At 37.4% G+C, this 25,612-nt stretch overlaps 1 protein-coding gene across 1 annotated transcript in view; it reads right to left on the reverse strand.

The window, feature by feature from the left end:
* Positions 1–25,612, reverse strand: part of LOC124605946 (sodium-dependent neutral amino acid transporter B(0)AT3) — a 538,536-nt gene that overhangs the window by 45,021 nt on the left and 467,903 nt on the right. The gene's annotated exons all lie outside the window — the stretch shown is intronic.

Below are 25,612 nucleotides of genomic sequence, written 5' to 3' on the forward strand. Positions count from 1 at the left end.
TTTAAAATGTATGGATGTTTTCAGTTGCATACATTCATACATTTATACAGTTTGTTGTTACATGTAGTTAAACATTGTGACATATAAGTTATTTACAATCATTTTTGCTCCTTGTCAAAATATTGTGAAACAAAAGCTATTTGCTATCATTTGTATTAAGGAATTCACTTATAGTGCAAAAGCAGTTTTCCTGCACAAACAATTTAAGATTTTTCCTAAAGCAGTACGTGTTATCTGCTTCTTTTATTTTCTGTGGTAGTTTATTATACCGTTTTACGCCTTTATACAAGAAGCTATTTTGAGTCTTACGTTTATTCTTCCTGTCTAGGTGAAGACAGTGACTTGTTGTTGCTGCTCTCGTTTGCATTTTAAATAATGTTTGTAAATTCTGAGCACTGTTTCCCCAGAATATAATACCATAACTGATTACCGAATGAACATGACTAAAGTATACAGTTCTCAAACATTCGCTACTGCATGCGGATACAAGGGCTCTAAGTGCATAACACGTTGTGGATATCTTTGCCGAGAGTTTCGTAGCATGTTCATTCCACTTCATTTGGCTGTCAATGTGCAACCCTAAGAATTTTGTTGTAGGTACATCATCTACGGAGATGTGATCTAGTTTTAAATTTAAGGGACTCTATTTTCTGTTTATTCTAAAACATATTGTACTTGTTTCCTTTACATTGAGAGTTTCTTTGTTTTCCTGAGACCATTTGTGAACATCCCTCAGCACTTCAGTAGAATTTCCCAACATTTGTGCTGGTGTCTTACTGGTGATTACTATGTTGCTATCATCCGCAAACAATATCTTCTCTCCATGGCTGATATGTTGCGGGAAATCATTTATATACACCAGAAATAGTACAGGGCCAAGCACACTTCCCTGAGGGACCCCAATATTGATATATTGAGGATCAGATATATGTTTCTCAATATACTTTGATGCACTGGAGACATGTGTGATCTCTACTGACTGTACTCTGTTTTCTAGATATGAAAGAATCCATTTGAGAACCACTCCCCTTACTCCTACTGCCTCTAATTTATGCGACAGCTTCTGGTGGTCAACTGTATCAAATGCCTTAGACAGGTCTAGGAAAAGGTCAGTTACATAGCTGTTCTCATCTAGTGCTTCTAAAACTGTTTTTGTAAATTTGTGCTATTGCAGATTCTGTACCTCTACCAGGCCTGAAACCATGCTGGTCATTGCAGGGGAGGTCAAATTTACTTAGATAGCTCAAAAGCCTGTTTTTCATTATTGTTTCTATCACTTTGGAAAAGCATGACAATAGGGCTACTGGTCTGCAGTTCTCAATGTTTTCTACATCACCTTTCTTGTGAACTGGTAAAATTTTGGCATGCTTCAGATAGTCAGGGAAGCAACCAGTTTTGAAGAATTCATTTATGATTTCTGTTAGTGGAGCTTTGATACTATTTATGCATTTTTTTCAGCACACACACTGAGATTTCATTTAAAAATCTGTCAAGTTTTTGTTATTTAATTGCCTTACAAGAATGCATACTTCCTCCTCAGTAATTGGAAGCAATACAATTGAGTTTGCTATATGCTTCTGTTGATTAGCACCTTTTGGAAAAATTTTCTGTAAGTTTGTTGCAATGTTGCTAATGTAGGTATTCACATAATTTGCTAATTCTTTCAGGTTACTTTCTAAGTTTTCCTTGTTCCTGATTTGTGCGTTTGTACCTCTCTGTTTCACAGTTCCTGTTTCTTGTTTCACTACAGCCTATGTAGCTTTACTTTTATTATTGGATAAATTTACGAACCTATCATTGGGTGATTTTTTTGGAGTGTTGAGTACCTTCCTGTAGATTCTTTTGTAGTTATTGTAGTAGTGCAAAAAACCTGGAACACTATTGTCCTTTCTAATGGAGTTTAGGTATTTACAAGTTTGAACACTTTTCTAATTCCTTTAGTAATCCATTTATTGTTGGTAGGTGTTCCAATGGGAATTAATGCTTTAGGGAATGTTTCTTCAAATTTTAATTTAAACTCAGACATAAAATTGGAGAACTTGCTATTCACTTTAGTTTCTATGTATACTCCTTCCCAAATTTCATTTGCTAACTTTAAGAAAAACTCTTGCAAAGCTGATGGAGAGTAAACTCTTTTATATACATGCAGTTTTGATTTTTTTTTTATACAAGCTTTTACTTCTATAATCTGACATAGATGATCAGACAGTCCCAAGTTTTGACAAGTACATCACAGTTTTCTCTGCCTACATCTGTAGCTACATGGTCAATGGTAGATGATGAATGTGTGGTTATTCTTGTTGCAGAGTTGACTATTGATGATATACCAAAACTATGTAGGATATTCATAAATGTGTTACTGGTGTTATCTGTTTTAGTTTTATTCATGTTAAAGTCCCCACACAAAAGGATATTATGTTTCAGAGTCAACACTAGTCCTAGGCTTTGTATAAGTTTTGAAAAGAATACCTCTAAATTACCACTGGGATAAAGATATACACATAATATAGTTAGTTTCTTGGGCATATTTATAGCAACTATCTCTATTGCTGACACTTCAAAGTCTTTGTCTACACTTAGCATGATATCATCATTTCTGACTTTAAATTCAATGCCATTCTTAACATAAATACATGATCCTCCACCTTTCATTGTTTTTCTGCAATAAGAACATGCTTGGACATATGAGGGTAAATTAATATATAAGATTTAACTCTCTTTACACCAGTGCTCTGTAATACAGATAACAGTGCTGTCTAAGATTTGTAATTCGACTTCCAACTGTTGCACTTTGTTTTTTACACACTGAATATTTTGCTGGAGTAATGTTAGACATTTAGTGTTACTTATGTTGGACAGGGTCTAGTAGAGTCTGAGGCAGTGCCACCTGCATAACTGAAGAGTATCCCTTATCTATGCAAGTCATGGGAACTGCATTTAGGTGTCTCTATATGACACTATTTGTGAAGCAACAGTTGAAGTCAACAATGTTGTGGTGTTAATACGCTCTCCATATTGAAATTACTGTACTATAAAAGATGAAATCCTACATTTTTATTGGAGTGTGTAAAATATAATATCTACATCTATGATATGTCTCTACCTTGCATCCAATTGAAAAGTGTATGGCACAGGATGCTTCCCACTCTAACACTTACTAAGGCTCCTTCCCATTCCATTTACATATGAAGCAGAGGAAATGATTGGTTGTAGGCCTTTATTTGCACTGTAATTAGTCTTGTCTTTGTGTTCCTAAGGGATTGATACATAGGAGGTTGTAGAAGGTTCCCAGATTATCACTTAAATCTCGTTCTAGAAACTTTGTAAGTAGGCTTTTACATGATAGTTTGTGTCTAGCATGAAGAATCTGCCAGTTCAGTTTTTCCAGGATCTCCATGACACTCTTCCTTAGATCAAACAAATCTGTGACCATTTCCATTGCCTTTCATTGTGTATGATCAATATCTCTCATTAGGCTATTTTGGTTTAAAATGCATGAAATAATGTTGTACTTGTGGAAGAGACAGAGAGACCCTTGAACATTTCAGACTGACTACATAATGGTGAGGCAGAGATTTTGAGAACAGATTCTAAACTGCAAAACATGTCTAGGAGCATATTTTGAAGCTGATCACAATTTTTTGGTAATGAACTGTTGATTAAAACTAAAGAAACTACAAAAACATAGGAAATTAAGGAGATAGAGCCTGGATAAATTGATAAAACCAGAGCCTATTGATAATTCCAAAAGGACCACTAGAAAATAATTGAATGAAACAGGGGAGAAGACTGAAACACAGCAAAGGGTCAACAAGGCAAAAAGACAAGGCTCACTGATTATAATGTCTGACGTTTTTAAAATAATTATGATTGGTAGGATTAGTGCAATTTCTACATCAAAGATCAGAAAGATTATGGCAATTAAGAAGAATCGAAGGGAGAGTAATCCTTGGATAACACATACAACATTAAATTTACCTAACGAAAGTAAGAAATATAAACATGCAGTAAATGAAGCACACAAAAGGAAATTCAGATATCTAAAAAATGAGATTGACAGAAAGTGCAAAATTGGTAAGAGGAATGGGCAGAGAAGAAGACTGAAGAAGCATGCATGACTACTGAAATTATAGAGAACCTTGGAGAAAAGAGAAGCAGATGCATGAATATTAAGAGCTCAGATGTAAACCCCATGCTAGGCAAAGAAGGGGTGGCTAAGAGATGAAAAGAATACATAGAAGGTCTATACAAGTGAAATTATCTTCAAGAAAATATTATAGAAGAAGAAAAGGAAGTAAACAAAGATGAGATGGTTGGTAAGATACTGCAAGAAGAATTTGATAGAGCACTGAAACATCTAAGTAGAAACAACGTCCCTGCTGTGAACAACATTCCCTCAGAATTATTGAGATATTTAGGAAAGCCACCATGATAAAACCATTCAACTCAATAAGCAAATTATATGAGACAGGCATAACACCTTCACATTTCAATAAGGATGTAATAATTCCAGTTTCACAAATGGAGGTGCAGACAGCTATAAAGATTATTGACCTATCAGTTAATAAGTCATGGTTTTAAAATACTTCCAAGAATTATTTACAAAAGAAAGAAAAATTGGTTATAGGCTGACCTCAGTGAAGATAAGTTTGGATTCTGGAGAAATACAGCAAGACATGAGGCACTAATGATCCTATGATTCACAGAAGAAGATAGGTTGAAGGAAGGCAAAGCTACATTTATAGCAATTGTAGATTTAAAGAAAAGTATTGACAACACTGACTTGACTACACTCTTTGCAACTCCGAAAGTAGCACAGACAAAATACAGTGGGCAAAAGAATATCTACAACTTGAACAGAATTCAGACTGCAGTTACACAAGTCAAAGGACATGAAAGGGAAACAGCAGTTAAGAAGTGCATAAGACATGGTTGTAGCCTACCCCTAATGTTATTCAGTCTGTATATTGAGCTAGTAGTAAAGGAAAACAAGGAGAAATCTGGGAAAGGAATTAAATTTTTGGGAGAATAAATAAAAACTTTGAAGTTTTACAATGACACTGTAATCCCCTCACAGATGACAAAGGACTTACAAGAGCATTTGAATAGAATGGGTAGTGTTTTGGAAAGAGGTTATTTAAAGAAAATCAACAAAATTAAAACAACCATAGTGGAGTGTAACCTAATTAAATTAAGCAATGCTAATAGAATTAGCTTAGGAAATGAGTAGGCTGACCAACCATCCTGATTTTTGTGGGATAATCCTACATTTTGGTACATTATAAAAGTCCCAGATTGATCTCACACAATGTGTTTTAGACACATTTTCGTTTTTTCTGCACATGTATTCAGATTTCAGATAATTGCTTATCTGATGTTACTCATCTTAGCTTTTTGATTGTTGGTTCAGCTGTTGTATTTGTAGGCAATGTTACACATATTAATTTAATCTGTTGTAATCTGCAGTTGTAAGTGAAAATGGAAGTTTCAGGAGGTGAATATGATTCACAAGAAGATCATGGCAAAAAGAAGAGGACTAAATCATGAAGTATCTCCAGAACTAAAAAGTATTTATGAGTATACAACTCGAAGTGGGAAATGAATGCACCATTCTTGGCATCATGTGCAAATAACTGGTTCAAACCCATATGTATAACATTTAATAAGACATTTAGTGTTGGTCATGGAGGCATTAATGACATTACTAAACATGTGAATGGACAAGAACACGAAAAGAATGTGAGCCTCTCAATCAAGAACAAGACAATAACTTCATTTTTTGGTCAAATTCTGAAAACAGCCCGCATCAGGATAAAGTTACAGCTTCTGAATTAACCAAGGTATATCACAATGTTCTACACAATGCACTTTATCATTATTAAAATTGTGACTCAGATTCAGAAATTGCTAGGAACATTTCTCTGGGAAGAAAAATAGCAAAATTAATAGTTACCTATGTGCTTGCACCATTATCAATAATTCCACATATTAAAGACCTCATTGATAGAAATGTTTTAGTCAGTAGCAAGTGATGCCTCTAATTGTGGACACAATAAAATGTTTCCCGTCATTACTAGGTATTTCAGTTAAAAAAAATGTATAACAGGATTCTTATAGTAACAATCATGAGTCTGCAAACGCTATTTCTGATCCAATTAGAGCCAGATTAACATTGTACAATTTAAGTCTCATTAAAATTTCTTCATATTCTGCTGACAGTGCACATGTCAACTTTTGGAATAAATATTCAGTACGTATTTACTGTGTTATGAAATGAAAATAATTTTTTAATCCCAATATGTTGCTCAGCTCATAAAATTCATAGTGTATCTAAGTTTGCAATTGATCAACTTCAAATTTTTGATTTAGAAGGTTTTATTACAAAAATTTATAGCTATTTCTCCTGCCACTCAAAAACAGTAGCGGGCTTGAAGCAGTATTTTGAATTTTGTGATACTGAATGTATGGAAACTGCAAGACATTTATCCAGCTGTTGTTAGGCCACAGCAATACTTTTCAGTCATAAGATGTTGTTTTGTAACACAGGGGGAGAACTGTTCAGTAGCCATACAAGTTTTTCCATGATGTATTTAGAACACATTGTTATTTGTTGTTTTTTTCATAATTGTCTAAAACTGTTTCATGTGACTAAGGAGTCCTTAGAAAGAGATAATCTGTTGGTTGTTGAAGTGTTTTCTATAATGGAGTCCCTTAGAAATCAGTTAGAACAACAAATATCAGATAGATTTTTTGGGTTCAAAACTATGACTTGTCTTAATCTTCTGACAGAAAAAAGTATACAACCAATGGAGTTAGGGTTTATACAGGGGTATAAAACAGCATTGGAGTATTAGATCTCTAGATTTGATTTGTCAGTAAACAATGCATCCTGTAAAATGTCTCTGGAGAAGGAGGTTGATTCAACTCTGTTGTGAAAATGTTTCAGGGATTACATTTAGAAAATGGAATAGATGTTGGTGAATTGTATGAAGATTTTTTTAAATAGTAAATTACACAATTAGCATTACAGTAAATAATAAAAATAATCTCATATGAGTAAATGGATAGCAATTCTAAAAGTCCTTCCAGTAAAAAACAAAAAAATGGCAATCTTGCAAAGTTGTTAGAGATTTTATTCTCAATTCCACCAAGAAATACATTTGTTGAAAGAAACTCAGCCAGAGACAAAGGTTTTATTTATTTATTTATTCCATGTGATCTGATGGTACACAGTGTATTACAGATGTCAGAAAATATCGGTTACCATTGTTAACATACATTAACATATAGTTTCCTAATGTATTATATTGCATAGATTCGTTAAGTTTACTTCACTCCATTGCTCAATGTTTTCAGTTTAACATAAATAGCAAGATTACTGTTCTAGTTATTCATTTACAGAGTAAAAACAGTGACACAACAAATGTGACTTCATGGCTTTGCTAAATTTTATGTTGCTTTCGTTGGACTTAACACTAGTGGAAAGATTGTTGAACAGTTGGAGGCCCATGTGGAAAGCTCCCTTTTTACACAGTTGAGCATTTGTACATAAAACATGCAGATTTGAGTTTTTCCTGGTGTTGTGTTTATGTATTTCATTATTTTTTTACAGCTCTGGAGTCAGTTGGACTATGTGGTTTCTGAAAAGTTTTAGAATCTTGAGAATGTATAGGCAAGGCAGTGTAGGGATTTCCAACTTTCTGAAGAAGGGTTTGCAGGAGTCTCTGGGTTTGCTCCCAGAAATAATCCTCACTGCTCTCTTCTGGATTTTGAATTTGCTAAGGGCAGTTGGAGAATTTCCCCAGAATATCACACCATATTTTAGGTGTGCTTGTATGTAAGCATAGTACATGATGGCTAATGTTTTCAGGCTAGCACATGATTTCAGTGCACTCAATGCATAACAGCCAGTACTAATTCTGGCATTTATCTTTCCTGTTTGTGTATTCCATTTCATGTTATCTTGAACCCACAGACCCAGGAATTTCAAAACAGTGTCAGTATCTATTGGCTGGTTATTTACGGTGACAAGTGGCTGAGAGGAATTTGCATTTTGTGTTGTGTGAGAGTTCATGGAAGCTGTCTTTTTGGTGTTGATAGTTAATCTGTTGATTTTAGCCAAGTTGCTGAGTTGTTCAGTGGCCAAGTTCACAGCTTTTTGCACACCCTCTGTATTCTCCCCTTTGAGGAGTACAATTGTGTCATCAGCAAATATTATTGTTTTGTGTGCATCTACATTCTGGCTCAAGTCATTAATGTACAGGAGGAAAAGTAAGGTCCCAATACTGAGGCCTGTGGTACACCTTGCTTTGCAGTTTTATTACTAGATAGTATTTTGGTTATTGAGTAGGTTTGCCTATTAGTGTATTTCATGCTGTCTCTCTGCATCTGATTGGCTAGGAATGAAGCAATCCAATTGTTTGCAATTCGCCTGATACCATAGTGTTCTATTTTTTCCAGCAATATTTTGTGGTCAGTAGTGTCAAAAGCCTTTGACAGATCCAGAAATATGCATGTTATGTGTTGTTTCTTTATCTAACAGATCTAATAGCATATTTATGCACTCATATACTGCAGTTTCAGTAGATTTGTTGCTTCTGAACCCATGTTGAGCTAAACTTAGTAATTTTTTTTTCAATGGCTGTCAGTTTTGTGTACATTATTTTTTCAAAAACTTTAGAAAATCAGGATGAGATTGAGATAGGCCTGTAGTTATTCATATCTTTATTATCACCTTTTCTGAAGACAGGAATTGCTTTAGAAAGTTTCAGAGCTTCAGGGAAAGTACCTGCCTGGAAAGAAAAGTCACAGAGGTGTGTTAATGGTTCAGCAATTGTGTGTACACAATTTTTGATGACAGCTGCTGGGATACCATCAATTCCAGCTGAATATGAATTTTTTTAACTCTCTGAGGGCTTTTGCAACATCCTTTCCAGTGACTTTGGTAATGAATATTGACTCTGCACATGTGTGATATTTTTGGTTTGCTGGTTGATAGTTTGTGTTAGGATTATTTTTACCAGTTTTTAAGCTATGCTCATAAAGAATTTGTTGAAAGAGTTCACCACAACTTTGGGATTAGAAAAAGGCTTCATATGGACACACTCAAAGCAGAGATTAAAGTGAAAATAAATTATAATGTAGAATGTAAAGACTTTCTCAATATAGTTTTAAATGAAAAGGAAATTTTTGCATGTGCAAGAAACAACAAGAAATATTCTTTTAAACATAAACAACATGTATTCAATTTGTAAGAAATAATATAATATTTATGTTCCTAAAAATAAACTAGGTCAAATATGTTTATTGATTTATAATCCTACAGTAATTTAAGTACTGATTTTTATGTTAACTAATATTAAGTTGTATTTGTGGAAACCATTTTTTCTACGAATAAGTGAAAGAAAAGAACTTAACTGTGGATTTAATTTCATGTCATATTGTGTCCCTCAAAATCCTGAAATGTCCCTCCTTTTAGGAACTCTTGTCCCTCATCCTACTGCTACAGAAGTGGTCATGCTAGAAATGAGACACTAAAAGCAGTTCATGAGTTTTATTATTTGGGCAATAAAATAACCAGTGATGGTTGAAGTAGAGAGGATATATAATATGGACTGGCAATAGCGAGAAAATCATTTCTGATAAAGTGTTTGTTAACACTGAATATAAATTTTACATTTTAGAAGACTTTTTAGAATGTATATGACTGAAGAGAGCATTGTACAGAAGTGAAACATGTATGATAAACAAATCAGACAAGAAGGGAATAGAAGCTTTTGAAATGTGGTGTTACAGAATAATGCTGAAGATAAGTGGGTAGATCAAATGCCTAATAAGGAGGTATTGAATCTAATTGGGGAAAAAAGAAAATTTATGGCATATTCTGAAGCACCAAGGAACAAAAATTTACCATTTGCTTTACATATGACTAACCCTCTGTGATCATCAAGTTTTGTTGTCTTGGTGATTACAGCTACCTCTCAGTGCCACTGATGCTAATATCTACATCAGTCATTTCTGTAGTGGCACAAGAATTAAATCGGGACAATACTCCCGGATTTTCCTTTGCAAAGGAATATGGGTATCAAAAACAAGGTTTGGCATTTACACATTTGCACTGCTACCTTCAATTTCAGTTCCTGTATCATCCATTAATGTCTGGACACTACCTTTTGCACCACTGATGGTCTTTACATATGACATAATTTCTTTGGGTTTTCTGAAAAATTTTCAATGAGATTTTGTTACAGCAGTCATGAAAGACTCCACACAATAGATAGTGTTGGAAGTTCCATGCGGCTTTTCGCGGATGATGCTGTAGTATACAGAGAAGTTGCAGCATTAGGAAATTGTAGCGAAATGCAGGAGGATCTGCAGCGGATAGGCACTTGGTGCAGGGAGTGGCAACTGACCCTTAACATAGACAAATGTAATGTATTGCGAATACATAGAAAGAAGGATCCTTTATTGTATGATTATATGATAGCGGAACAATCACTAGTAGCAGTTACTTCTGTAAAATATCTGGGAGTATGCGTGCGGAACGATTTGAAGTGGAATGATCATATAAAATTAATTGTTGGTAAGGTGGGTACCAGGTTGAGATTCATTGGGAGAGTCCTTAGAAAATGTAGTCCATCAACAAAGGAGGTGGCTTACAAAACACTCGTTCTACCTATACTTGAGTATTGCTCATCAGTGTGGGATCCGTACCAGATCTGGTTGACGGAGGATATAGAGAAGATCCAAAGAAGAGCGGCGTGTTTCGTCACAGGGTTATTTGGTAACCGTGATAGTATTACGGAGATGTTTAACAAACTCAAGTGGCAGACTCTGCAAGAGAGGCACTCTGCATCGCGGTGTAGCTTGCTCGCCAGGTTTCGAGAGGGTGTGTTTCTGGACGAGGTATCGAATATATTGCTTCCCCCTACTTATACCTCCCGAGGTATGATCATATACCATGGAGGGTCCCTCCCATAATGATCTATCATACTAGTTAAATATCTCTCCAGTGCATTGTCAACTATTCTTTTGACATTAAGAAACAATTGTACTACATGTTCCAGAGTTAAATGTTCAAGGGAGAACTCAAAATTGCTTGTTATTTCTCACTCCAAGTAGGTCTAAGTTCTTTGAACTATCAAACATGTAAATGTATTTGTAAATTAATTACTTTGTAAAAAGGATGTTTCATTATACTTAAAGTACCTATCATCTCAGTGGTTCTTCAATTTGTTACTTGATGGAAAAGTTTCACTTTGTGTAATGCAATGTTCGAGGGTTTTCATTTCATGAAAATACTACTCATTTGTAATATCACTATGTTCATGTTCTATATAAAACATAATGACAATATGATTTTGGGACATGTTTCTGGATCTTAAACTTGGTTTGATGGGCCATTGCCTGAAGACATTATTGTGAGTTTATGATTAGAACAGACACAGGATGGCTATTACATTCACCAATCTTTAGAATGTTTTTGCACAATCACAAGATGTGCTAACCTTGTCTGTGTATGAAAAACAGGAAAAAAATATGAGTCTGGTGAGAGTGTTACAATCTACTTATCAATTTTCCTTTTAAGTAAATGATTGTCCTTTTTTGGAGAGTTCTTTTGAGATGCAATTGTTTGTAGATTCTTGGCCTTGCAAACAGAGCCTGCAGTATTGGGAATTTGTTGTGAATATTTCCAACTTTTAACAGAAGTTACATACTGTTCTTTGTTCATAATAAAAACTTACAGTTTGATTAATCAAAAGCAATTAATAGAACAAACCTTTCTAAGATTAAACTATTCACAAACCAGTTGGATGCTCTCTTAAATAATTGTAAATAACTAATTTGTTGTATGTAAGGAGAGTATTCATTTGTAATGTGGTACCTTCTTTAAAGGACTTTGTATTGCATTACAAGTAAAGTGTTATTATATTTTTCATGTGCATCATTAAGTAGAGAAGCCATTGCAGATTAACACAGTGGTGGGGTCACAGTATATGCAAGTCGACAGTATTTTGTACTTACTAATACTAATTTTTTGCTTGTGCCAAGCTGTACTAACTAGTGTGAACCTAATAGTAAATATAGACATTTTTGTAATTAAGTAGCTTAGAGATAGTGAATTTTTCTGTATGTGTAGCATGTAACAATCAATCAAGTGAGGTGAGAATAATTTTTTCCAGTTATTAATTATAGTGGGATTTCACTACAATAATTAATCAGTATATATTTATTTAGTATGTTTGTTTATTATTTTAATTGACAGTTAGCATTCTAAGATTATCTTGCCTTTTCGGTATGGTAAGGACTTGTTATCAAACCAAAATGGAATGAGCAAGTAATAGTAATGTTCAACCACTGATGGAAGAGTTTGGTCCAGTCAGTCCATCTCAGCTGAATAAGGCCACAATAGTGGAAATATTTCACAGATTGGAGATGGGTGGTAAACTGTTCGGAGTAGTAAAGCAGGTGACAAATGAGCCTACCAAGCATGATCCGGTAGACATACCCACCATCCGCAGCATTAAACCATCCCACTAAGGGGAATCCACTGAATATGCCAACTAGACATATCCTACCCCATCAGGGGCCAGACCACCTGTGAAAGCAGCCATGTCATTTACCTGCTCTGCTGCAATAATTGCACAGCTTCTTAGACTTGTATGACTATCAATGAGATGTCCACCAGGATGGACAGCAATGACCCAACTGTGGCCAGTAGCAATGTAGACCACCCTGTTGCACAACATGCATCTGAAAATAACATGTTAGTTTTGAATGGCTGCTTCACTGCCTGAGCCATCTGGATCCTCCCCTCAATCACCAACTTTTCTGAACTGTGGATATGAGAGTTATGCCCATAACACATTCTCCACTTCTGTGATTATCATGGCCTCAACCTATGGTAACATAATGTCACCACACCCTCCAGCAAACAGTTTCCATCCCCTCTTTCCTATCACGTCCTCCCCATTCTCATATCCTACCCCCTTTTTGTTTGCTGCCTTCTGCCAATGCACCCACCCATCTTTCCCCAATCTTCTCCTTTTTCACTCAGTTTTCTCCATTTCCCTGCTCCAAAACCTCCAGATGCTGCACCTGTTGGCATTCTAGTTCCTGCACACTCTGCCAGAGTACTCATCTCTCCTCCCACCCTTACACTGCTGCCCCTTTCCTTTTCCCACCCCCTCCAGATTGCTGCTTTCATTCCATATGATAGTTGCATTCTGGTCCAATCTGCTGGAGTTGTTGTTCTTGTGTGCATTAGGTGTGCTTGCTTATGTGAATGAATGGTGTGCGTTTCTCTTTTTCTGAAGAAGGCATTGGCTGAAAGCTTATTTGTAAGTGATTTTAATTGTGCCTTTCTGCAACTTAATGTCTCATCTTTACAATAAGTAGCAGTCTATCTTATCCCACACTGCTGGAATAAAATATGAATTTTTTGAGACAGTTACAGTTTACTTAATGATGTTCATTTTAAATGAATGATATTCCTGATCCATGTTTATTAGAGTGCTGTGGGGTGGAATTGTTTGTGCACTGATGACCTTCTGAATAAAGCCTGTAATCTTTGGAATAATTTTTTTTTGAATATTTCCACCTTTAAAAGAAAATGCAATACACATATCACTGGCAATTAATGTTAAAAAGTATCATACATTGCAAAAAGTGCGATGCTCCTCAAACCACAGAAGATGGTACAGTCTGCTCTTGTGTTCATGATAATTTACAGTTTGATTATTCAAAAACAATTAACACAATGGAAATTACAAAGATTTTTAAATAATTCATGAATCACTTGGATGTTCTCTTACATAATTGCAAGTAACTTTTGTATGTAAGAGGCCCACTCATTTCTAAATACTAGTTTAATGGGGCTCGCATATACAGTGCCTCGTAAGTAAATTAAATGGCCTAGCATTTGCTATGGTAATATTACACATTGCTACCATCTTGAACATAGTATCTCACAGCTACTTCAGATCAGCAATAAGCTATGGAAATATATTTTGGGGTAGCCTGAACCATATGTCTTGAATATTAAAACTTCAGAAAACCATCAATAGAGATGTGCACAATGTTGGGTGAAGAAAATCTTGCCACCCACTTCTCAAATATCTCAGTACATTAAGCGTTCATTCATTGTAAATCTAGGAATGGATTATCTTTGTACATAAGAATGATGATCTATCTGTAGCAAACCAATTTCAACATGATTCCAACATCATGAATCAAAGTAACTTTACGCTGTCTACTCATCATTTAAGGCTTTATGCAAAAAACTCTGCAGAATATGAGTATAAAGGTTTATGACAAAGTGAAAAGAAACCAATTGTTTAATATTAACTTAGAATCACTGAAAAAATCTTATACGGCAAACTGGTGCAGAAATGTTATTATTTAACTGAAAAATTCATGAAGGCTGATCTGAAAAGGGGAGACACCCACTTAGGATTAAAATTTAAAAAAGAGAATCATGAGTTCTGTATCAATTATGTATCTACTGCAGTGTGTACTTGAATAATATTTGGAAAAAAACTGTAAACCAATTTTAGTGTTTTGATATGTGTCCTGCATATTAAGTGAATGACTTGAAATTTTATGTTATGAGATAAAATTTATTCTGTGTGTTTAAGAGAGGAGCAGAGTAACATTAAATGTAGTTGGGGTAAATCACAGTATGCATGTGCTCTGGTGTGTGTGTGTGTGTGTGTGTGTGTGTGTGTGTGTGTGTGTGTCTTGCATTCAGAAATTCTTTTATGGAGCAATGACAATATTATGAAAAGGACAGATTGTTACTCGCCATACAGGGGACATGTTGAGTTCCAGACAGGCACAACAAAAAGACTGCTGTGAATTTAATCTTTTGTTCAAAAGGTCTTCTTCTAAAGAAGAAAACACACACACATTCACACAAGCTCAGTTCACCAATGTCTCTGTCTGCTGAGACTGGACTGCTTACAGCAACTGCACTTGATAGGAGAGCAATCTGTGGGTGATGGGGACAAGGAGGAGGCTGGTGTGGGAAGAGGGAGGAAAGAGCTTGCAGAGACATGGTGGGGACAGGGTAGAGCTGGTAGCTGCAGTCAGGAGAATTTGAGGGAAGTGGGGGAGGGGAAAAGGAGAGAAGTAGAGGAGAACGAAACAGACTAGAGGTTGTGTTGATGGAATAGAAGGTTGTGCAATGCCAGCGTAAGAGCAGGGAATAAAGTAAGTAGGTGAAAGACAGATACTAGTGAAGATTGAGGCCAGGGGGTTTAGAGGAACATAGCATATATTGCAAGGAGAGTTCCCACCTCTGCAATTCAGAAAAGATGGTTTTGCTAGAAAGGTTTGTAGATCACATGACTTCTTTCACAGATGGCCCCACCTTTGATGTGACAGGAGACGCCTGTCCTCGAACTGCAGTAGGTGGTGGTGGGAGGATGTATGGAAATGTCTTGCAGCTAGGCCTATTTTAGAAATATGAACCATGAGGCAAGGGGTTTGGAGTAGAGGTGGAGTAGGGATGGCCAGATATTGTATAGGCCTGGTGGGCAATGAAATATCACAACAAAAATAGTCAATTTTTGAAAATATAAGCAATTGGATAGGTAAAAAAGCAATAGTAGGAGAACACACATATAAAAGGTATTGCAGTTTGCTATCTTTCAGATCCAGTGGCTCCTTCTTCTGTCAGAAGAGTTGAAGGGGAAGGGGAAGAAAGAGCGGTGAATGAAAAGGACTGGTGAGTTTTAGGAAAAGGGACAGAGTTTGGACTTCGGACAAATTGTCCAGAACCCCAACAGATTTACCAGACAGGATGAGAAGGAAAGACTGATTGTTGGGGACTGCACCAGATGAGATTTGAAAACCTGAGTGCATATATGTATTACTTCTCCCATCAGACACTGTTGTTGTACGCAGTGGTCATGTGTTGGAGTTGTGCTTGCATGAATGTGTGTGTGTTTTTTCCTTTATAACAAGGCCTTTTGGATGAAACCTGAAATGTATAGCAGCCTTTTTGTTGTGCATGTCTGCAAGTCAACATCTCATGCGTAACATGTCAATTATCCTTTTTGAAATGTTGACCATTGTTCCATCCTGGATTTTGTGTGGGAACATAATTTTGTGTGACGCACATGACCCGTCATCTGAATCTCAACTTTTGTATTTAGCTTGTAGAAGCACAAAGATAGTTCCATTAGATCATTACAACAAAACAACAGAAGGAACACACTGAAGGAGAGGTGTACTGACAGAGGGCAACTGTGAGGGTTCACTGGATAACTCAGCTGAACATTTCTCACAAAAGACAAAGGATTCACAATTTTAATTCTTTAGGAAGTTCAGATATAACAGATTTGTTAGGAAATAATGAAATCATTGAAACTAACATTATTATGAAGTGAAAGTATAGGAATCCTATGCCAGTGGAAAAATGTATGTAAGAAATCCAGAACTAGATCAATGTGAAAACATCAGCTTATGACAAAAATACAATATCTGTAAACAGCTGTAGTTTTAATGAATATAGAAAAGACTGAGTAATTTGTAACATGAAGAACTATGTAAAATTACTGTAATGTGTCTGCAGTAATTGTACTTGTTATGATAATCAATAAAAATGTTTCTTTTTAAAATTTTTCTCTGATATACATAAACAGTGTTTTGCTTTCACATTTGTATTTGGCACACTTTCCAGTTGCTTGTACTGTGCTGCAATCTGGAACTTAGCACAGAGAACTTAGTGGTACAGAGACTACTTTCTTCTTGAAATGTGTATGTGCATCATGTGTCTTACTTTTGTACCTATTTAGTAAATGAAACATTGCCATTATCCTACAATTGAAGTCAGTGCTGTCTTGCTATGACACTTTTATCAAGTTATGAGCCCAGTAATAGCTGAGTGACTAGTTTTATGTGACATAAATAAAAAGGACTACTGCGTGCTATTGAAAATGTATGCAAGAAAGAAGTTTTGAGGTTATTTCTGCCATGTGCAACTGAAAACATAACCTTAAAATGATGAAAAGCAATATTACAAGAATTAAAAATCTCAAAGGTCTTGAGAACTGGCCAACCTGGAAATTTCAGTCACATATAATCTACAGAGCCATGGGACTTGGGTTACTGTTACAGGCTAAACAATTAAACCAATGCGTAATGACGGCATGAACAATATGGCAGCAAAGGCATGTAAAAAAGCAGTGACTGTGTGGAAAAAGATGGACACTGCAGTTCAGAAAAGCACCCGAATATCAACTGAGGAGGAGTCACTACTACACATTATTAACTGTGAATCTTCAATTACCCTGTGGACCAAAATAATTTCAGCTGAAGAACAGACAAACAATGTGAGCACACATTTACTCCAGCAGCAATGTTACAATTTAAAAAAGAAATTTCTTGTGACATGACTACAAATATTTCACAGTGAGAAGACCTCGTGCATCATTTGAGGAATCAAGGTGAAAATATTTCTAACTCAGTGGTTACCACAAAACTGTTTATGACATTACCAACGAACTATAGCCATTTTCTGAGTGTGTGGGAATCAGCACATACCGATCAACAATTACTAGCAAATTTGACCTTGAGGTTGTTGATGGAATGAAAATGCCTATACCTCCATAAATACAGGAATGGAGAGGCATTTCTGGAATGAAAACAACCAAGAAACAACCACTTTAAGAATAACTCTCATCTTTAACTCAAAAATTGGAGAAGACCTGGTAAATGCTTAAAATGTAATGAATTACAGTGTTGTGTAACACTGTACACAAGTGATAACTATTTTTAATGATTATCTTTATTTATGTTTTCTCTTTGTTTTAATATTTATGTTAATTCTGTTACTGAATGTACTTTTTAACTTGTCAATGAGTTACAGTTTAGTTTTTATGTTGCAATAAAACTAGTTATCTAGCTCTGTAACAATTGATGACTTTGCCATGATCTCTGATGGTCACTGACATGAAATTCGATGGTCAGTAAAACTTTGTATTGTGCCTCATCATGCTAACATCTGTGTCAACCGCATCATGCATTTTCCACTTCCCAGTTCAATTTAACTCCATGATGTCAGGCCCGCTGCCAACTGTAGATGTGTCTGTTGGTGGAGTAATTAATTGTATGGTGGTAAACCCTCTATCATTTTGGCAACAGAATCCCATGCCATGGTTTGCACAACTAGAAAGTCAATTTGTGGTAGCATGTGTAGCTGCAGACAACACGAAGTACAGTTATATAGTTTCGTGTTCTCAGTGAAGACATAGCCACAGGAGTGCAAGATATTCTGGCATCAGGACTGATCACTGATCACTGCTTAATCATCAACGATGTCCTGATTACCTGGTTCTTGCAGCCCGAGGCAGAGAGATTGGAGAAACTACTCCACACTGAAGAGCTATGTGACCACACCCCATCCCATCTACTATACCAACTGCATACATTAGGAGGAAATAGAGCCAGTGAGGACATTCTGTGGAATATGTGGTTACCATGCCTGCCACCTCATGCACAGAAGATACTGACAGTGAGTGCCAGCAATCTACATTCGTGTTCATAAATTAAGGATAATGCTGATACATGGTTAAACAATGCTCTGGTGGATGGTTTGTTGGTTTAAATCACCTCAGGGTATGACCATGCGGTGCATTTGACCTGCGGTCATTGCACGGTGGCGCTGGCAGCAGTCCACATACGCAGAGGTGTTTTGGTGTGTGTCAGAGTACGGTGCAGCGAGTAAGTGTGCAGACGTTTTCAGATGTTCTCAGGTGACTTTGTGTTAAAAATGGCCCAAAGAACACATATTGATGACGTCATAAGGGGTAGAATACTAGGGCAACTGGAGGCCGGTCAAACACAGCAGGTTGTAGCATGTGCCCTCCATGTGCCATTAGTGTGATCTCAAGATTATGGTAACGATTCCAGCAGACAGGAAACATGTCCAGGTGCTACAGTATGGGATGTCAACAGTGTACAACACCACAAGAAGACTGATATCTCACCATCAGTGCCCACAGAGTGTCATGGAGTACTGCAGGTAGCCTTGCTCGGGATCTTAACGCAGCCACTGCAACAGACACACAGTCTACAGACAACTGAACAGACATGGTTTATTCGCTTGGAGACCTGTTAGCACAAACTGACTTTCTAGTTGTGCAAACCATGGCATGGGATTCTGTTGCCAAAATGATAGAGGGTTTACCATCATACAATTAATTACTCCACCAACAGATACACCTACAGTTGGCATCGGGCCTGACATCATGGAGTTAAATTGAACTGGGAAGAGGAAAATGCATGATGCGGTTGACACAGATGTTAGCATGATGAGGCACAATACAAAGTTTTACTGACCATCGAATTTCATGTCAGTGACCATCAGAGATCATGGCAAAGTCAACAATTGTTACAGAGCTAGACAACTAGTTTTATTGCAACATAAAAACTAAACTGTAACTCATTGACAAGTTAAAAAGCACAGTAACAGAATAAACATATATATTAAAACAAAGAGAAAACATAAATCAGTGACTGCACCAAAGATAATCATTAAAAATAGTTATCACTGGTCACAGGAGAGCCCGTAAAGCCTGGTGTCAAGAACACAGTACATTGTCATTGGAACAGTGGTCCCAGGTTATGTTCATGGATGGGTCCAGGTATAGTCTGAACAGTGATTCTCACCGGGTTTTCATCTGGCATGAACCAGGAACCAGATACCGACCCCTTAATGTCCTTCAAAGGGATCTGTATGGAGGTCGTGGCTTGATTGTGTGGGGTGGGTTTATGATTGGTGCACGTACACCCCTGCCTGTCTTTGACAGAGGAACTGTAACAGGTCAGGTGTACTGGGACGTCATTTTGCACCAGCATTTCCACCTTTTCAGAGGTGCAGCGGGTCCCACCTTCCTCCTGATGGATGATAATGCATGGCCCCACCAAGTTGCCATTGTGGAGGAGTACCTTGAAACAGAAGATATCAGGCGAATGGAGTGGCCTGCCTGTTCTCCAGACCCAAACCCCATCGAGAACATCTGGGATGCTCTCAGTCAACATATTGCTGCACATCTTCAAACCAGTACAACACTTCAGGAGCTCTGACAGGCACTGGTGCAAGAATGGGAGGCTATACCCTAGCAGCTACTTGACCACATGATCCAGAGTATGCCAATCCATTGTGTGGCATGTGTACATGTGCATGGTGATCGTATCCCATATTGATGTCAGGGTACATGCGCAGGACACAGTGGCGTTTTGTAACACATGTTTTTCGCAACAGTTTTCTCAACTTATCATAAATACCATGGACATACAGATCTGTGTTGTGTGTGTTCCCTCTGTGCCTTTGCTATTAGCGCCAGTTTTATGTAGTGCCACATTGTCTGGTACCACATTCTGCAGTTATCCTTGATTTGTGAGCATGAGTGTAGATGCACTCATGCAAACAGCAGATCATGTAGTGGAATTGTATCCATGTACATGCATCGCACCTGTTTGCCCACAGCTTCAGGCAGATAACACTCTTCCTGCACTGCAACCAGAGTTTGCTGAGCTCACCACACAAGTTGTTACATTATGGACCGAGACTACTAGTTGCCTATCTTGTCACCACCACTCACTAGGAAAGTGCAGCTGCTTATCTTTGTTGGTACCACTGATGTTATGGTTCCGAGGCATGGAAGTGTAGCCCACCCACTGAGTGAACAGGGAAACTCAGCAGGAAATCAGTGATTACAGCCACTGGTTCTCCAGAAGGCAGCAATTGACTGTTTGTAATGGAACATGGCACAAAGTCACAGTTTTTGATAGAACGGTTACTGACGTGTCAGTTTATCAGTCTGCCCATCTACCACATCACAACTGTGATGATTGCCATCTTTTTACCACAAATGGTTCTACAATTGCACCCTATAGTTGTGTCACAATTGTGTTGAACTTAGGCCTGCAGCACAAATTTGAATGGAACTTTGTCATTGCGGACATCATGCACCCCATACTTGGAGTGGACTTTTTATGATCTTATGGGCTGCTGCCTGACTTCCATCACAAACAACTTCTTGAAACTACTGCCAACCTAGCAAGCCAAGGTGGAGTACATTCTTTGGAAGACACAGCAGTATAGATGATTTCCGGTGATTCTGTGTTCAAAGAGCTCCTCAAACAGCTCCCAGAGATCTCATGTCAGGCTCCCACATTGGTGCATTTGCAGCACTCGACGGTGCACTACATTTTGACTACATCTGAATCACCACTTCCTTCTCGACTGTGCAATTTGACATCCCAGAAAATGAAGATAATTAAATAGGAATTCTCATCAGTGCTTACACAAGGAATCTGCTACCCCTTAAGCAGTAATTTGTCATTTCTGCTACACGTGGTCCCAAGGAGAGAATAATGGATGACATCCAAATGGTGGTTATAGACAGCTCAATGCCAGAACCATTCCAGATCAATACACAGTGTCACATATCAAAGATCTTATGATCAGTGTCCGTGGTAAGCACATCTTTTCTACATTTGACTTAGTTTGTGCATTCTAACAGATACCTCTGGCACTGGACAATGTAAACAGACTGCTAGATGCACACCGTTTGGACTATTTGAATTTACACAAATGCCTTTGGAATGTTGACCAAACATTTCAATGGTTCATGACTGAAGTCACACATAACAGACTTTCATTATATATTGATGACATCATGGTCACATCAAACTCAGAGGCAGAATACCTCTCATATATACAACAGATCTTCACTCATCTACGGTCACATGACCTGGTCATCAACCCATCCAAGTATGTCTTGGGAGCAGTTGAAGTACAGTTCCTAACCTATACTATCAATGAGCAAGGCATACGGTCACAAAAATGAAAGCAGAAGCTATACTTAATTTTCCACAGCCTACAACAGTTAAAGAATTACATTGATTTCTTGGTGTGACCAATTTTTACCATTGGTTTGTTCACAATCATGCCCTCCTAGCTACAGCACTGAATAAATTCTTGCGTGGTTCACCAAAGCCAAAGGACAAACTCTAGTGGAATAGTGAGGCTAAGCTGGCATTTACTGAGCTGAACTCTACCATCACAGAAGCTACACTGTTAGTGCACCCAGTTCCATGAGTACCTCTCACCCTAATGGCCGCTGAGTCTGTCACTGCAACAGGTGCCGCACTACAACAGCAAATAGATGAGCACTGGCAGCTCTTAGCCTTTTTTGGTAAAAAGTTATCGCCATATCAAATGAATTGGTCCACCTATAACTGTGAACTGTATGCAGCCTATGCTGCTATCAAGAAATTTTGTCACATGTTGGAGGGAGAGCAGTTCACTCTCATCATAGATCACAAGCTACTAATACATGCTTTTCACCAGCATCCTGAGAAAACATCACCTCATCAGCTGTAACATCTCAACTATTCAGACAGTTTACTACCACTATTGTTCACGCTGATGGAAAACTGAATGTGCCAGCTGATGCTCCCTCTCTGATTGAAGCAATCACTGATGTAGTTGATTTTGAAGCTCTTGCCACAGTGCAGCAATCAGACAGCAAGTTATGAGATTTGTTAGTGTAACAATAAGCCCTGCAACTCTGTCGTATTATGGTGCCACCATCAACTGAATTGCTGTATTGTGATAGTGCATCTAACAAACCATGACCATTTTTGACTATTGACTTTTGGCAACAATCAATCACCTCTTTACATAACCTGTTGTGCTAGAGTACAAGCCATTACCACCATAGTGAAGTGAGCTTTTGCCTTGCCACGCATGGGCAAATATTGTAAGCAATATGTGTGACAGTGTGTGGCCCGTCAACAGAATAAAGTTATGCAGCACATTAGGTCACCTACTGGAGTGTTTCTTCCTCCACATCATCGATTTGAACATGTTTGGCAAGATCTCATAGGGCTCTCTCACCATGAGAAGGATACACCTACTGCCTTACAGCCATTGATTGTTTTACATGCTGGCCTGAGGAGTTCCCTAACACTGACATTACCACCAAAGCTTTTGCAACAACTGCGTCCTTTTAGGTATGGATCGTCCATTTCGGTGTGCCTCTACAAATTACAACAGACCAGCGAGGGCAATTTGAGTCATATTTGTTCAAAGCATTTGCCATTCTACTGGATACAAAGAAAATTAGAATTACAGCTTACCACCCAGCAGTGAATGGTTTAGCTGAATGCATGCACTGCCAACTGAAAATGTTACTTCGACATCACGACTCTCAGCATTTGACAGGGATGCTGCCCCAATCCTCCTGAGTCTCCATGCATTGCTGAAAGAAGACCTGAAAGCCACATTGGCAGAACTTGTTTATGGCCAGCCAATATGACTGCCTGGAAAGTTCTTTGACAACATGCCAGATGACTGCACTGACCCGTCAAATTTCATAGAAAAGCTGCATACACAAAACCGGTAACTATGTCCTGTTGCTCCAAGAGATCAGCAGACACATCGCCCTTTTGTTTTTGATGAGCTATGGGAGTGCTATCTTGTCTTTGTATGGCATGCCACTGCAGCCACCCTTTGATGGACCTTACCATGTCATCAGTAGGGAAGACGAGACATTCAAAGTTGATGTGATGGGTATGCCAACCACTATCATCTATTTTGTACACACCCTACATTGGTATGGACTCATTGCACACACCAAGGACTTGACAAATGCTTCAGTTGTTCCACCGCCTGTTACAGATTAGTTGCAACAGACATCAGAGGCAACCCCTAATGTGCCATCAGCAGCCTTTGCATGACCCATTGTTACCTATTCTGGACAACATGTCCAGTTCAATAGAAAATATCATTGACAATAAGGAAGGAATGGTGAAGTGCAGTGTTATGTGCTGCTTAATGCTATGTTGAAGTGATAACTATTTTTAATTATTGTCTCTGGTGCAGTCACTGACTTATGTTTTCTCTTTGTTTTTATATACATTTTATTCTGATGTTGAATCTGCTTTTTAATGGAATTGTATGAGTTACAGTTTGGTTTTTATCTTGCAATAAAGCTAATTATCTAGCTTTGCAACAGTAACAAAACCTGATCATTGGGCAAAAGACTGTAGAAACATCTGTTTGAAATATAATAAACCTCATCATTAAGCAAAACAAAGCAGAAACTCTACATCAGAGGGTCAAGGTCATAATAAATATAAATTGAGAGGGGATACCCTGATAAGCAAAACTTTTTCATCAATAGCAGCTCAAGCTTGTAGATGAGAATGTGTGGCTTTTAGATTCTGGTGTTACTGACCATGTGTGTAATCAAATTGAATGGTTCACAAATTATGGTCCATTTGAGGTGAAGTTGCAATCTTTATTTGTAGTAGTAACTTCATTCCATCATAAGGAAAAGTTAAAAAATATTTTAGCCTCAGATGAAGAAAGATGGTGTGAGAAACACCTGTTAAATGTTTTACATGTATCAGGGATTCAGTTCAATTTTTTCTCACTTGGAGCAGCTCTAGACAAGGGAATAAAATTTGAATCTGAATGCAGTCTCTTCAAAGGAAGAAATGTTGTTTCAGTGTGAGATCATGAAGCAGTGTTTTATAGGATGAAGTTTATGATTTAACTGAGTGAAAATGATGCTTTTTTCAGGCAAATATGACTACTAAGGTAAATCTTAAAAATCTGGCACAAAAGGCTTGCACATCAAAACTTTTCCCAGGTGAAAAAGATCTTGAAATGCAGATAAATTCAGTTTAAGGGAGATGGGCAAAATTCAAAAGTTGCTCTTCAGCAAAAGTGACTCAGAGTCAACAAGAAAGATTATCTGATCCACCATGTTGTGTGGCCCTATGCAAGTTGATTCTATTGGTGGTTTGTGGTACTTTATTCTGTTAAAAGTTGACTATTTCTATTGAAAAACTGTGTAATTCTCATGATGTAAGTCTCAGGTGGTCAAGCACTTGGAATGTTTCATAAAAACCAGTGATAAGCAGACTGAGCATGGAATTAAAGTGGTCAGAAACGATAATGGACTAGAATTCATTAACCAAGAGGTATATAAAAATGCAGAATCACAGGATAGTATATAGAAATCAGTAGTCTACAGTCCCCAACAGAATGGCACAGCTCAACAGTACGGCTGAGCACTATAATAGAACTTTGGTGAAGAATTCAAGGGCTAAGTTTCATGAAGGTGGGCTGTCAATATGGTTATGGGCTGAAACCATAAACATGACAGCAGGTGCAATCAGTGTTGATGGAAAATTACCTCAAAGTTATGGACTGGATTGGACTGCTATATAGACAGACTCAGGAAACTTGGAAAAATGAACAGCCTATTCAAGAAAAAAGCCTCAACCAGACTGAGAAAATTAAATTAAATTACCTGATGAAGGACCAGAGTCTGGAATCAGCTGAACTAAACAGAATGTCAATGAAGATTGCCCTGAATTCATGAATCAAATAGGAAGAAGAGTATCACACACTTAGAAGCTGGCCATGCAAGAGGACATGCATGTACATAGAAGCAGTCCATGCAAGAAGGCATGCATGCATTTAACGAAACTTGGATCATGAGTGAGCCATCAGAAAACCAATAAATACTTGCCAATAGGTGTATATTCACAGTCAAGAGAAAAACAGATGGAACTGTAGTTAATT

This window comes from Schistocerca americana, chromosome 3 (genome assembly GCF_021461395.2).
Source record: "Schistocerca americana isolate TAMUIC-IGC-003095 chromosome 3, iqSchAmer2.1, whole genome shotgun sequence".
Lineage (NCBI taxonomy): Eukaryota > Metazoa > Arthropoda > Insecta > Orthoptera > Acrididae > Schistocerca > Schistocerca americana.